Source organism: Euphorbia lathyris, chromosome 2 (assembly GCF_963576675.1).
Source record: "Euphorbia lathyris chromosome 2, ddEupLath1.1, whole genome shotgun sequence".
NCBI classification, from domain to species: Eukaryota; Viridiplantae; Streptophyta; class Magnoliopsida; order Malpighiales; family Euphorbiaceae; genus Euphorbia; species Euphorbia lathyris.
In genome coordinates, this window is record NC_088911.1 from 142,795,946 (window position 1) to 142,810,121 (window position 14,176).

The 14,176-nt window shown below is 40.5% G+C and overlaps 1 non-coding gene across 1 annotated transcript; it reads left to right on the forward strand.

The window, feature by feature from the left end:
- The first annotated feature begins 4,410 nt into the window (after nucleotides 1-4,410).
- LOC136221336 (small nucleolar RNA R71) lies at nucleotides 4,411-4,517 on the forward strand. Its single transcript, XR_010685107.1, has one exon. It is a non-coding gene; the product is annotated as a small nucleolar RNA R71 (small nucleolar RNA).
- The last annotated feature ends 9,659 nt before the right edge of the window (nucleotides 4,518-14,176 follow it).

Below are 14,176 nucleotides of genomic sequence, written 5' to 3' on the forward strand. Positions count from 1 at the left end.
GGGGCATTGTGGCCGTCTGTGATCTCGACTGCTCCGGAGGAGAATAACTGGGTGACCTCAAACGGTCCATACCACCTCGACTTCAGCTTACCAGGGAATAATCGCTGCCTGGAGTTGTACAGTAAAACCTTATCCCCTACCTCAAAGTGGCGTTTGATTATTCTCTTGTCATGCCATCTTTTCGTCCTCTCCTTGTAGATCTGTGAATTCTCATAGGCACTGAGTCTGAACTTTTCCAGGGCATCAAGCTGCAATAATCATTTCTCACTTGCAACTCGTGTATCAAAGTTTAGAAAACGGGTAGCCCAGTAGGCTTTATGTTCGAGTTCTACAGGGAGATAACATGCCTTACCCGTAAACTAGCCTGAATGGGGACATGCCAATTGGTGTTTTGAACGTTGTCCTATATGCCCACAAGGCATCATCTAATTTGAGTGACCAATTATGCCTAGAGGAATTTACTGTTTTTTCAAGAATGGTTTTAATCTCTCTATTTGACACTTCAACTTGACCACTGGTCTGGGGATGATACGGGGTAGCCACTTTATGAGTGACCCCGTATTTATGCAGGACCTGTTTAAAAGCTTGGTTACAAAAATGAGACCCGCCATCGCTAATAATGGTGCGGGGGGTGCCAAACCGTGTGAAGATATTCTTTTGCAAGAATCGGATGACAGCCCGCGCATCATTACTAGGCAGGGCTACAGCCTCCACCCATTTAGAAACGTAGTCCACGGCTACAAGGATGTACTCGTTATTGAACGACTTCGGGAAAGGTCCCATAAAGTCTATCCCCCAAACATCAAAGATTTCACAGACTAAAATTGGTTTCATAGGCATGGCATGTCTCTGTGAAATGTTACGAGTTTGTTGACACTTATCACAGTTTTTAACAAAGTTAAAAGCATCATGGAAGATTGTGGGCCAATAGAACCCACTCTAGAGTACCTTAGCTGCAGTTCTGTCTGCGCCATGGTGGCCACCTACCTCTTTAGAATGACAAAATGCAAGGACGGAAGCTACCTCCTCCTCAGGAATGCACCGACGGATGATGTTGTCGCCATAAACCTTGAATAGGTAGGGATCATCCCAGAGGTACTGCTTTGCGTCGTGCAGGAACTTCCTCCTCTGCTGGTAAGAGAGGTCTGGAGGGATCAGCTTTCCTACAAGGAAATTAGCAAAATCAGCATACCAAGGGACATGTCTAATTGACAGTAAGTGCTCGTCGGGAAATGTCTCCTGGATGTCTGCATCGGTGTCAGTATCCACCTCCTCTTGTTCCAATCTAGAAAGATGATCAGCAACCACATTTTCAACTCCCTTCTTATCTCGTATCTCCAGATCAAACTCCTGCAGTAATAGAATCCACCTAAGGAGTCTAGGTTTGGCATCCTGTTTTGAAAGCAAATACCTCAATGCAGCATGGTCAGTGTAAACAATAACTTTTGAAAGCACCAAATATGAACGAAACTTGTCAAGTGCAAAAATCACAGCTAATAACTCTTTTTCTGTGGTGGTATAATTTAATTGAGCGTCATTCAGAGTTCTACTAGCATATGAAATTGGTCGGCAAATTTTATCCACTTTTTGACCTAAGCATGCACCTACAGCTGTGTCACTGGCATCACACATTAGCTCGAATGGTAAATCCCAGTTGGGACTAACCATTATGGGAGCTTTAATCAATTTGTCTTTTAAAGTGTTAAAAGATTCAAGACATTCAGGTGTGAAAACAAAATTGACATCCTTCAGCAACAATTGGGTTATAGGCCTGGCAATTTTAGAAAAATCCTTAATAAAGCGCCTATAAAAACCAGCGTGGCCTAAAAAACTCCTAACTGCTTTGACACTGGAAGGGGGAGGTAGTTTTTCGATGACCTCAACTTTAGTAGGGTCTACCTCAATCCCTTTTCGTGATACCTTATGCCCTAAAACTATACACTCAGTGACCATAAACTGACACTTTTCCCAGTTTAGGACTAGGTCAGTTTCCTCACATCTTTGCAGCATTAATCCCAAGTTATGCAAATAGCTATCAAAAGTAGTACCAAAAACCGAAAAATCATCCATAAAGACCTCCATGAATTTTTCTATCATATCAGAAAATATAGCCATCATACACCTCTGAAACGTAGCAGGTGCATTGCACAACCCAAAGGGCATCCGCCTATATGCAAATGTCCCAAAAGGGCAAGTGAAAGTGGTCTTTTCCTGATCGTCAGGATCCACTGATATTTGCATGTAGCCCGAATACCCATCCACACAACAGAAGAAAAACTTACCTGCCATGCGTTCAAGCATTTGATCAATGAACGGAAGAGGGAAATGATCCTTCCTGGTGGCGTCGTTTAATTTCTTGTAGTCCACGCACATTCGCCACCCGGTAGTTTTCCGCACCGGGATTAGTTCATTCTTCTCATTCAATGTTACTGTTGTGCCCCCCTTCTTCGGCACCATATGCACGGGACTCACCCACTGGCTGTCAGAGATTGGATAGATCATCCCTGCATCAAGCAACTTAATTACCTCAGCCTTCACTACTTCCTTCATTTTTGGGTTGAGTCTTCTCTGTGGTTGAGCAGTCGGCTTCACCTTATCCTCCATATAGAGCCGGTGTTCACAGAGAGACAGGCTGATTCCCTTGATGTCAGACATTTGCCATCCAAGCGCTCCCTTGTGCCTCCTCAGCACCTCCACCAAGCGATCTTCCTCAGGACCTATAAGTTCAGCCGAAATAATCACAGGTAAGTGTAAAGGAGGTGCCAAGAACACATATTTTAAATGGGAAGGTAAGGGTTTGAGATCGAGGGTTGGTGGTTCTTCAATCGAGGTCTTAGGCCTTGTCTTGGTTCCTCTGTCCAGGAGTTCGTCGTGCTGGGCCCAATGACAACCCTCTTTACCTTCTCCCTCGGTCTCCAAATCCAATGGCTCCTCATCTAGTTCAATACTCAGGTTCCGTTCTTCAGTTTCCTGGAAAACATTCTCAACCAAAGAGTCAGTTACGCTCAGAAAATTACAACATTCATCATCAACAGGAAATTTCATAGATTTTAGAATGTTGAATTCAACTTCCTCGTTTTGAAGCCTGAGAATCAGTTTGCCTCCCTCAACATCAATCAGTGTTCGTCCAGTGGCGAGAAAAGGCCTCCCTAACAAGATCGGGACTTGATCATCTTCTTCAATGTCCATGATCACGAAGTCAGCTGGGAAGATGAACTGATCTACCTTGACCAAAAGGTCTTCCACCACTCCAACCGGACGCCTTATAGACCTGTCAGCCAACTGAATTGTGACTGACGTAGGCTTTGGGTCTCCCATTCCTAATTTCCTGTAAACAGACAACGGCATAAGATTTATGCTTGCACCAAGATCACATAAAGCATGTTTAAAATGAACCTTGCCTATTGTACATGGAATGCTAAAACTACCAGGATCTTTAGATTTTTTAGGTAACGGATTTGTTAGCATGGCAGAACATTCCTGGCTTAGCATTACAGTCTCATGATCTCCTAATTTTCTCTTTTTAGAGATCAGCTCTTTTAAAAAATTTCCATACACAGGCATATTCTCAAGAAGTTCAAGAAACGGGAGGTTAATCTCGATTTTCTTAAACACATTCAACATTTTGGAATAATCCTTGTCTAACTTAGCTCTCCCAGAAGTAGGATAAGGCAAGGTAACCTGTGTTGGTGATACATCAGTTTCAGTAATCGGAGTTGGATCTGAAACACTTACCTGTGGAGCAGACGGGGTAGAGATATTACCAGGAATGGGGTTTGAAGCCTTGTCTTGCTGAGGCACAAAGGCTGGTGCGCTTACCTGTGTTCCGCTCCTAAGCGTGATTGCTCGTGCTTCCTCTTTTACCAATTTACTGACCTGTGTTTGAAGCCTTTGGCAGAAAGCTTCATTGTGTGCCAATCTTCCTTCTATGGCGCTCAGGCTCTCTCTCAGGACATCTATACTTCTCTCCCATTCAGTCTCAAAACCTGATCCTCGGTGTCTGTCCTGCTGCGAATGCGTGCTATTTGACCCATACTGTTCTAAATAATGGATCTGTTCAAGTACCATCGGGCACTCCACGTTCTTGTGCCCTCCGCTGCAAACATCACAGCTTGCTACTGGTTCCGATGATTTCAGGTGAGTTCCCAGCAGATCTACTTTTCTGTAAGCGCTGCTATCTGATGATTTGATTCTGAAAATATTCCAGGGAACTCTTTGGTTGTTGTGCCTCTTCTTGGAGCCGGCTTCTCAACTTGCCAACATGCACTTCGTTCAGCTAATTCTTTCATCAGATTGTACGCTTGAACTGCAGTCTTGTTGAATAGATTTCCTCCTGCTGCTGCATCCAGAAAGGCACGACTGACAGGAGATATTCCTGAGTAGAACATGTCAACAAGCTGGTACCGCTGGTAACCATGGTGGGGGCACCGTCTTAACAACTTTTGGAACCTCTCCCAGGCCAGATGCAAGTTCTCACTATCGGACTGCCTAAACGAGGTGATGTCGCTTCTGAATTGGGCAGTCTTTGACGGAGGGAAGTACTTTGCTAGAAACGCTGATATTGTAGTGGCCCAGTCAGTGAGAGACCCTGGCTCAATGGATTGTAGCCATTCTGCAGCTTCTTCTTTCAGAGAAAATCTAAACAGCTTCTGCAAGATCTGTTTAGATGTGACGTCTTTGCACTTGAAAGTGCTGCAGTATTCAATGAATTTGTCAAGATGTGAGTTAGGATCTTCGTAGTAATCCCCACCGAACTGTCCCGAGTTCTGGATCATCTGAATCATTGTTGGTCTGATTTCAAATGACATTGCTGTTATTGTCGGATCGAGGATGCCAGAGGTGCTTATAGGCCGCTTTGCCCTCAACAACTCCATGACCGACGGATCTTCGGCCATTGTGTCCCCCTTTTACGTCCTGCAAGAACAATATCAGCTTAAGAATCAAGATGCAATGATGAGTAATTCCCAGAACCTCGGTCCTTGGAATTCCAAACAATTATATAAACCTATCACCAAAAGTAAACTAGTTATAAACAAAAAAAATAGTTCCCGGCAACGGCGCCAAAAACTTGATGCTCGTAAAATATATAGCGGTTAATAGGACAAGTGTATCCTATCGCAGCAAGTAATACAGTGCTAAGCACAGGATCGAACCACAAGGACTATTTATCACAACTAGTCGGCCCAAGGTAGGAACACAATTGTTCGGAAGGTTAAATATGTGGTGGAGTGATTAAAGAGGCAAATTTTCTAAAATAAAAGACAAAAACGTTTGACATGGAAGAATTCGAATTAATTGATGACACAATCTAAGATGGGGATTCCCTTAATTGGATCCCATGTATGATTTATTGGGATTTAGTTTCATATCATAATGATTATTGACGGTAACCACCTAATTAACCACGTGGAGATTGTCAATCTCCTGTAGTCTATTCACATGCATTTGGTTGACGGCTTGATTAGGCATATAACCTAGGGCATGCAAAGCATTAGGGTCTGTGGTGATTAAGGCTAAAGCCGTAGCCCAGCCACTATCCCGCACTCCTAGTGGTCTCTAGCGAGGTCAGATTATGCTAATTCGGATTAGGTAGTTCCTTGGTCAGGTATCTACCTATCTGCAATCCTAAATTTGTCAGACTCAAGGCATTAGGTTCTGCTATGTCAGGCTAGTTGATCATCATCGAATCTCATTCTAGCAATCATCCTATCTCTGACAAATCTAGACATTAAGCTCGCATAATCTAATCAATTGGAAACAATCCAGTAAACTAAATCCCTAATCATACATGGTTACGCAATCAATTCATCCCCATCCCAGATTGGATGGGGATTAGTTCATAGTTAAACTAAACAAGCAATTATACCACGCATTATAAGCATGAATCATCATTAATTCAAATAAGCAAAAAGCAAGAGGCAGAATAAGGAATTAGGAATATAAAACCCGATTTCGTCTGATTCTGATTACAAATCGAGAGAGGACTCTCCTATATCAATCTTCCCCCCAAGCTAAGAACTGTTACAATGGAAGTAAAATAATAAAAACGAATACAAGGAAAGAGAGAGAAGAACAAAAAGGAAAAAGGAAGAACCCTAACAAAGATGACAACATGTTCTATTTATAGTGCAGGCTTAGTTAGGGGTAGTTTGGGCATTTTGCAGGTTGAAATTCGCGCCTAGGGAGTGAGGAAACGCTGGGAAATTGCTTCCCAGCGTTGCGTCTCGTCGAGACAAGAGGTGTCTCGACGAGACAAGAGGGTGTCTCGACGAGACACTAGGCATCTCGTCGAGACACCACGCGATGGTTCCCTTTGGGAACCATCGGCCCACCTCGTCTCGTCGAGACGGGCAGTGTCTCGACGAGACGAGGGCCTCATCTCGTCGAGACTGCCTGTCTCGACGAGACAGGCACTGTCTCGGCGGGACAGGCACTAAATTGGAGCTGAGTCCGGTTTTTCTTTGTTTTGGTCCCTGGACTTCCAAAATTTGCTCCGACGGTCCCTGAATTGTCCAGAGGTGCTCCACAAGGCACGGGTCTGGTTCGAAAAATGCTCAAACAGTCCCAAAACACCTGAAAATACAGAAAATGCCATAAATAATGGAAATTACTGATTTTGACTGAAAGATAGCAAAATGATACTGAAATTGAATGGAAATAAAGCAAAAACGAACTAAAACAATCCTAAAAACTCTATATAAATGGGAGCTATCGGTGCTTCATCAAATAGATACAACCATATCGGGTATGGTCGTCTATGAAGCTTATGAAGTATCTGAATCCTCCTCTTGCTTGGACTGACATAGGACCGCATACATCTGAATGAATAAGTCCTAGAGTGTCTGATACACGCTCACCTTTATTGCTAAAGGGTGTCTTTGTCATTTTACCTTTTAAACATGATTCGCATGTTTCCAATGATTCAGGATCAATTGAATTTATAAGCCCATCTTGATGTAGCTTAAGCATGCGTCTTTTGTTTATATGGCATAAACGACAATGCCACAAGTAAGTTGAATTATCTAGCTTATGTCTTTTGGTATCAATTGCGAAAACAGAAATTTTGTCATCTAGCACATAAATCCCATTTTGTGATATTCCTGAAAAATAGAAAATCCCATCTCTATAGAAATCGCAATGTTTGTCTTTTATTGAAATATGAAAACCGTCGTCAACAAGACGGCTAATAGATATAATATTTCTAGATATTCCTGGAATATCCTTAGGCTGCATCCGGTATCAAGTACCAAAAGATTCAGACTGTGAAATTTCAATATAAAACATACCAGATGTTGAAGTCCCGGCTTCTTCCCCTTTTGAGGAAGGCTAGGTACACCAACAGTTTCTTTTCCAATGCCCGTCTTCACCACAAAAGTGGCACTCTCCTTTGGGCTTCTTCACTTCCTTTCCCTTAGCTCTAGTGGGCATGGCCCTCTTGCCTTTCTTGGGATGTTTAGGATTGGGAAAATTCCCCTTCCACTTCTTTGATCCCTCTATGACAAGAGCTGGTATTGCCTTGTCTTCCTTCATATTGGGCTCAACTGACTTGAGCTTATTTGCAAGCTCTTCAAGAGAGGTTTGCAAGTCATTCATCTGGCAGTTCATGATGAACTGTGAATAACTCTTTGGGAGGGATTGAAGAATTAAGTCTATGCTTAGTTCGTTATCCATCGCGAATCCAATACTAGAAAGTTTGGTAATATAGCCAATCATCTTGACACAATGTGTCATCACAAATGTGCCCTCTTGCATCCTGCAACGATATAACAACTTGGATATCTCGTAGCGTTCGCACCTGGTCTGTTTCCCAAACAATTCCTTTAGGTGCATGATGATGGAATAGGCATCCATTTCCTCATGTTGCCTTTGTAATTCCGGTGTCATCGATGCAAGTATGATGCATCCGATATGATCGTCATCAGCCTTGTGCTTCTGGTAAGCATCAATTTCCTCGATGGGAGCATCATCAGCAGGGATAGGGGGTATCGTAGTATCAAGTACATACCCTATCTTATTGAACTTCAAAACGATTTTGAGGTTGCGATACCAGTCGGTGAAGTTTGAACTGTTCAACTTGTTATCGGTAAGAATATTTTGCAGATTGGTTTTAGTCATGATTTTAGGAGTGTTTTAATTTAACCTAAGAGTGAGAAAGAGTAAACGTATGTTATTCATTTTGCTTTGAAGTACATCAATCTAAAATTATAGGTCTTTTAATTCATTTTAAATTGCTCCCACTATTTTGCCAAATTAATAGCCCTCCATATTAATTCGAAGAATTTCACAAATCCTTTAGTGAGCTAGGATCCTAACTCCTGAGATTTCACCTTGAGTTTGCTCAACAAGCTAGTCTCATTTGTTAGGTAGATTCATGTAATCAATCACATCTTTAATGTGATTCCTAGGTTATTGGGTTACTAACCACATTAGTAACTAATATGCTATTCATATTAATCCCAACCATATTGCCCATTAGTTTATGATAACATGAGTTTGCTCATCCAATTTAAGTATTACCCCATATTCATGAAAGTACGATTTTCGATAATTCAGGTGTTACCGTAAGACCCCGAGCTTGAGTTTGCTCAACAACCCAAAGGCCCCCAGTACTGCCGGCTGAATTATAATATTAGGGAGGGGCAACCGATTTTAATAACTTGCTTATTTACTTAACTTTTAATGAGGGATTTTAGTTTAGGTCTCATAATCTAACTTAGTCTTGATTTGCTTTAGCATACATCAGACACATACATTGGCGTTATGGACATATTATCTAAATTATTCCGTCGAGCCAGAGACGGAATAAAAGGCCAAACCTAGGGAAATACTAACTATTACATATTTCTCTTTAGGTCCTCCGTCTTCTCCATGACGCCTTGAAATTACATATTAATTTCTATTCTACTAAAGAAAACTTCAATTGAATTGAAGGGATTTAGATGAGAGGAGAAATTACAATAGATAGTAGAAAGGCAGGACTCGCAGGCCCTATTTCAAAAATACCAAAAGACTAAAAGAGGGTCCAAATATGTCCATAACTCCAAACATGCATAGACTCAATTAAATAAATTTAATTGGTTGATTACATAAGTATTTTATGTAATATTTAGGTTAATCACATTAACTCATCAAATTAACTTTCATCCAATTTTACTTCTAACAGTTTCGTATCTTCTATATTAACCTTTTAGATTAATACAACTATACAAAACTTTAATTATGCACGTCCCAATTATTTTGATTTTAATTCATTTAATACTTTTGATTTACAAATAGGTAAAACAAACTTTTAAATAAATTTTACTATTAATTTCTGAAACATATATATATTTAAAACTAATTTTAAACGATTTAAAATTAAGTGGGTCTCGGGCTGGGCCCGAGGTTGGGCTGCTGCCGTTTGGCAGCAGCCCTAGGCGTCTGATCCGCCGCTGCCTTGCGGCAGCGGCGGCCAAGCGCCGTGCGCGGTTGCTGCCACGCGGCAGCAACCGCGCGACAGCAGTCGGGTCGCGCCATGAGGCGCGACCCGAGCTGCTGTCATTTTTTATATAATATATAATTATAAATATATACATATATCAGTTTTAAAACGGTTTTAAAACGATTTTCAGAAAATAGGAAAAACTATTATAGATTTTCCGTTTTATCTTTAGAATAAATAAAACTGATTTTATCAATCTAACCATAAAACTAATAGATTTTGTTATAATGATTATCAACCAAAATAATTAGGAACATATGCATAAACTATTTTAATTAACAATTAATTAAAACTTATTTATCTTTAGAACTAATTAATCAAAACAGTTTTGTTAATTAACCTAACTATAAATATTTATTCAACCTGATTGAAAAAACTTCTAAATTTTCATATATGAAATAACGGATTTAACGCAGTCTCTGATACCACTGAAGGAAAATAGGCTAACGTATAGCAGCGGAAATATAAAAAATTTAACCTATTTCCATTAACCCCAAGATCCGTTAATCATTATTTCATATAAAGAGGGATAAAAGAAATACCTTTCAGAAGTTCTATCTACCGTTGCAAACGAAGTGCCCACAACTCTTACTTCGAGTTCCCGAGCACAAAACAAAACAATGAAAGATCAAGTTAGAATCAACCGTTTATAACAACCAAAGTAGATTGTCTCTAATTAATCAACACAAGATCAAGGATAAAGAGAAAGAGATGAAAATCAATTGAACGGAAGGAAGCGGTAGAAAATCTCGTCCTCGAGCAAGGGGGTCGAAATTCTCTCTCTTTAATTGCTTAGGGTGTTTCGAAATTAGCATGTAGGGGGGTATTTATAATCTCTTGTATCTAATCCCTAGTTAGATAGAATTAGGTTATTGAATAAGAATTTAATTCGGAATAGAATTCTTTTTTTTTTGTAGGAAGGGAAAGGAAAACAAACAAACAAAAACCTAACCCGGGATCAGTCTATGAAGGCTGACCCCAACCCTATCCTCAAGAAGAGTAGACAAAAGAAAAGAAGGAGGAACAAAAAGGGTAGAAACACCTAACATTCCCCATGCCCAGCAGCTGCCAAACGATCCGCCACGCGATTTTGCTCCCTGTAAATATGGGAGAAACTAAGAACTTCAAAGGCAGGACGAAGCCTCAAAATAGCTTTGATAAGATTCTGGCTACTCAGGCAAAAAGCCTGGCAATCAGAGATCCTGTTGATAGCCACCAAATTATCAGATTCCACCAAAAGCCTCTTAATACCCATGCGAATGGCCAGTTTAATTCCTGACAGAATACCCCAGAGCTCCGCAGAAAAGGACGAGCCCATCCCCAAGTTGTGGGTAAACCCAGCCAGCCAAGCGCCACTAGCATCCCGAAGAACTCCAGCAGCAATTCTGCCATCGCTAAGGTAGGAGCCATCCGAATTCAGCTTCACAACCCCTTCTCTAGGCTTACTCCAACCAACTAAATGGACCACTTTTTCCGGGGAAGGTCTAACAAGGGGCTCCCCTTCAAAGCTATCTAAAATAACAGAGAGCTTTTTCGAGAAGTAACCAAGTAAGTCAGGGATAAGGATAATCTTCTCAGCAAATAACTCTTCATTCCTCCATTTCCAAATTTGGTGACAGATAATTCGGAATAGAATTCTTAATTATTATCTATTAATATATCTAAATATAAAAGATAATAATAATAACCTTATTGGATAATAATAGGAGTAATATAATCTAATTAAAACTCCTAATTTAATTATCCTTTTATTAATTTAATTCATAATCCTAATCTAATTAGGATTGATAAAATCAAATTAATTATTTATGTATTCACTATATATAAAATCGCCCCCCCTATAGTTACTGGGCCCTATTGGGCTTAGTCGGTCTTCCATCAATTAATTAACATCTGTTTCTCTTTTGGGTTCCAAGTCTTATGTGTGACCCATTAGGTTCTTATTGCTTCTAGCCGTATGCAACTATTAAATTAATTTTCAAAGAATTATATTTAATCTTTGCATAACGGAATGATGTACAGAGAATGTGATTAGCAAGTCCGTAATCATTCCCCCAGAGCTATAAGAAGACAGGTTGATTCTGTCGTTGACCTTTTCGTATTAGTTACAGTATAATTATATCCTTTATCAACTACGTCCTTGAACTGAATCTTATGACTATGGATAATGTCAAGTCACATATAACGAGACGTTCTTTTTACTTGTACAGGCCGAGTCAACTCCAATTAGATAGGTTAAGAGAAATCTGTATTTCAATCTTAAGCTATCACCTTGCAAGAATTTAGAGTCAAGTCTTCCACAAGCGATCCATGGACATATCTCCCATTTATCGGGAGTGATAAATGCTCAATCCAATGTATAATTATCCTGCAATCACTTCCTGTGATACCCAACGTCTGCTGTTCACACTCCAGAGTCATCTCTGTTAAGGATCGTGTTACAACAGGATCAAAGTGTCACATTTCGTAATCCAGAATGACCAATTAACATTCCTTTGAGTATGAGGATTATTTATACCTATTAATACCAATGAGATGAACAGGTGACAAGGATGAATCTACCCATCCTGTTATCTCAAGTCGGGTCCCCAATCCTAATGAACTTCTTTTCATCGGATCCATGTAACTGTCCAGATATCTATAGATATGAAGCTTGTGAGATCAGCTTTCTGTCGGGACAGAAGACATTGTTACATGCAAGTCTCAACAGTGATATGTCAATCCTGAACATATTACTTGACTTGGGGTGGTTTTAAGTTTATTAGTTTATTATAAAGTTTCGTCTCACTTCATGCTTGTATGAACACTTTATAATCACTTTAAACAAACTTACGGATTTCCTTTTATTAGACTTTATTTAGTTCTTAAAAGGGAGTGCCTTTATATAGTTATAAAACATATATCTCATTAAAACAAATGATATAAAGAACACTTCATTTACATTAAGTTTGTATCCTAGAACAATTGTCTATAGGACACTAAACCCCAACAAAGGTAAGCTCATCCTACGGTTGCAAGACGAAGAGGTAGAGTTTAACGTGTACAACTCCATGAAATTCCCGTCTCATACCATGGAGGATTGCAACTTTTTAAATTCCGTAGACTCTATTGATCTTTTTGTTGAGGATTTTTGTGACAGGTCTTCGGCGGGAACCTCTTCGAAAATGGATGGTAATGAGCATTTGGATGAGGAGCCATTGAACAAGCCATTTGAATACTCCTCCGAGATTGAACAATGTCTATTGGCAAGGAGCCGGTTCGAGGGTTTGGACCGGGATAGCAAAGCAAAACCAAAGTCGTCTCTCGAAGAGCCTCCGACTTTGGAACTTAAACCCTTGCCTCCTAATTTAAAATATGTGTTTTTGCAACCTCCTAATTTCTTACCCGTTGTTATATCTTCACTTTTGACAGTGGAAATGGAGGAAGCATTGATTGCGGTGTTACAAAAACACAAAGGCGCATTTGGATGGACCATTCACGACATTAAAGGGATTAGCCCCACCATTTGCACACACCGCATCTTTATGGAGGACAAAGTCAAACCCTCCGTGCAGCCGCAACGATGACTCAACCCCAACATGAAAGAGGTAGTGAAGGCCGAGGTAATCAAACTCCTCGACGCAGATATAATCTTTCCTATCTCCGATAGCCCATGGGTTAGTCCGGTCTAATACGTCCCCAAAAAGGGGGGCACTACGGTGATGGAAAATGATCAAGGGGAATTAATTCTCACACGAAAAATAACGGGGTGGCGAGTATGCATTGATTATAGAAAACTTAATGAAGCCACCCGAAAAGATCATTTTCCCTTGCCATTTATTGACCAAATGTTGGAAAGAATGGCGGGACATAAATTCTTTTGTACCCTCGATGGCCTATCCGGCTATATGCAAATCCCCGTTGATCCTTCGGATCAAGAAAAGACGACATTTACTTGTCCGTATGGGACATTTGCATATAGGCGGATGCCGTTTGGGCTTTGTAACGCCCCCGCCACCTTTCAACAGTGCATGACGGCTATATTCTCCGAGATGATTGAGGATTTCATGGAAGTCTTTATGGACGATTTTTCTGTTTTTGGGTCGTCCTTTGAAATTTGTTTAAGCAATCTTGATAAAGTCCTTCAGCGTTGCGAGGATACTAACCTAGCTCTTAGTTGGGAGAAGTGTCAGTTTATAGTTCAAGATTGTATCATTTTGGGACACAAGGTGTCCGAGGAGGGAATTGCGGTCGATCCGGCCAAGATTGAGGTGATTGAGAAATTGCCTCCTCCAATAAATGTTAAAGGGATTCGGAGTTTCTTAGGTCATGGGGGGTTTTATAGGCGATTCATTAAAGATTTCTCTAAAATAGTGACCCCCTTGACCCAACTCCTCTTAAAGGATGCAGAATTTAGTTTTTCATCCGAGTGTTTACTTGCCTTTAATACGCTAAAGGAAAAACTAATTAATGCACCCATCATGGTGAAACCCGATTGGAGTCTTCCCTTTGAACTTATGTGTGATGCGAGTGACTTGGCTGTAGGTGCTTGTTTGGGCCAACGGGTGGATAAAATTTTCCGCCCCATTTTTATGCGATCAAAACGCTCAATGAAGCCCAACAAAACTATTCCATTACGGAAAAAGAGATGTTTGCTGTAGTTTTTGCTTTCGATAAATTTAGATCATATCTCGTGTTATCCAAAATTATCGTATA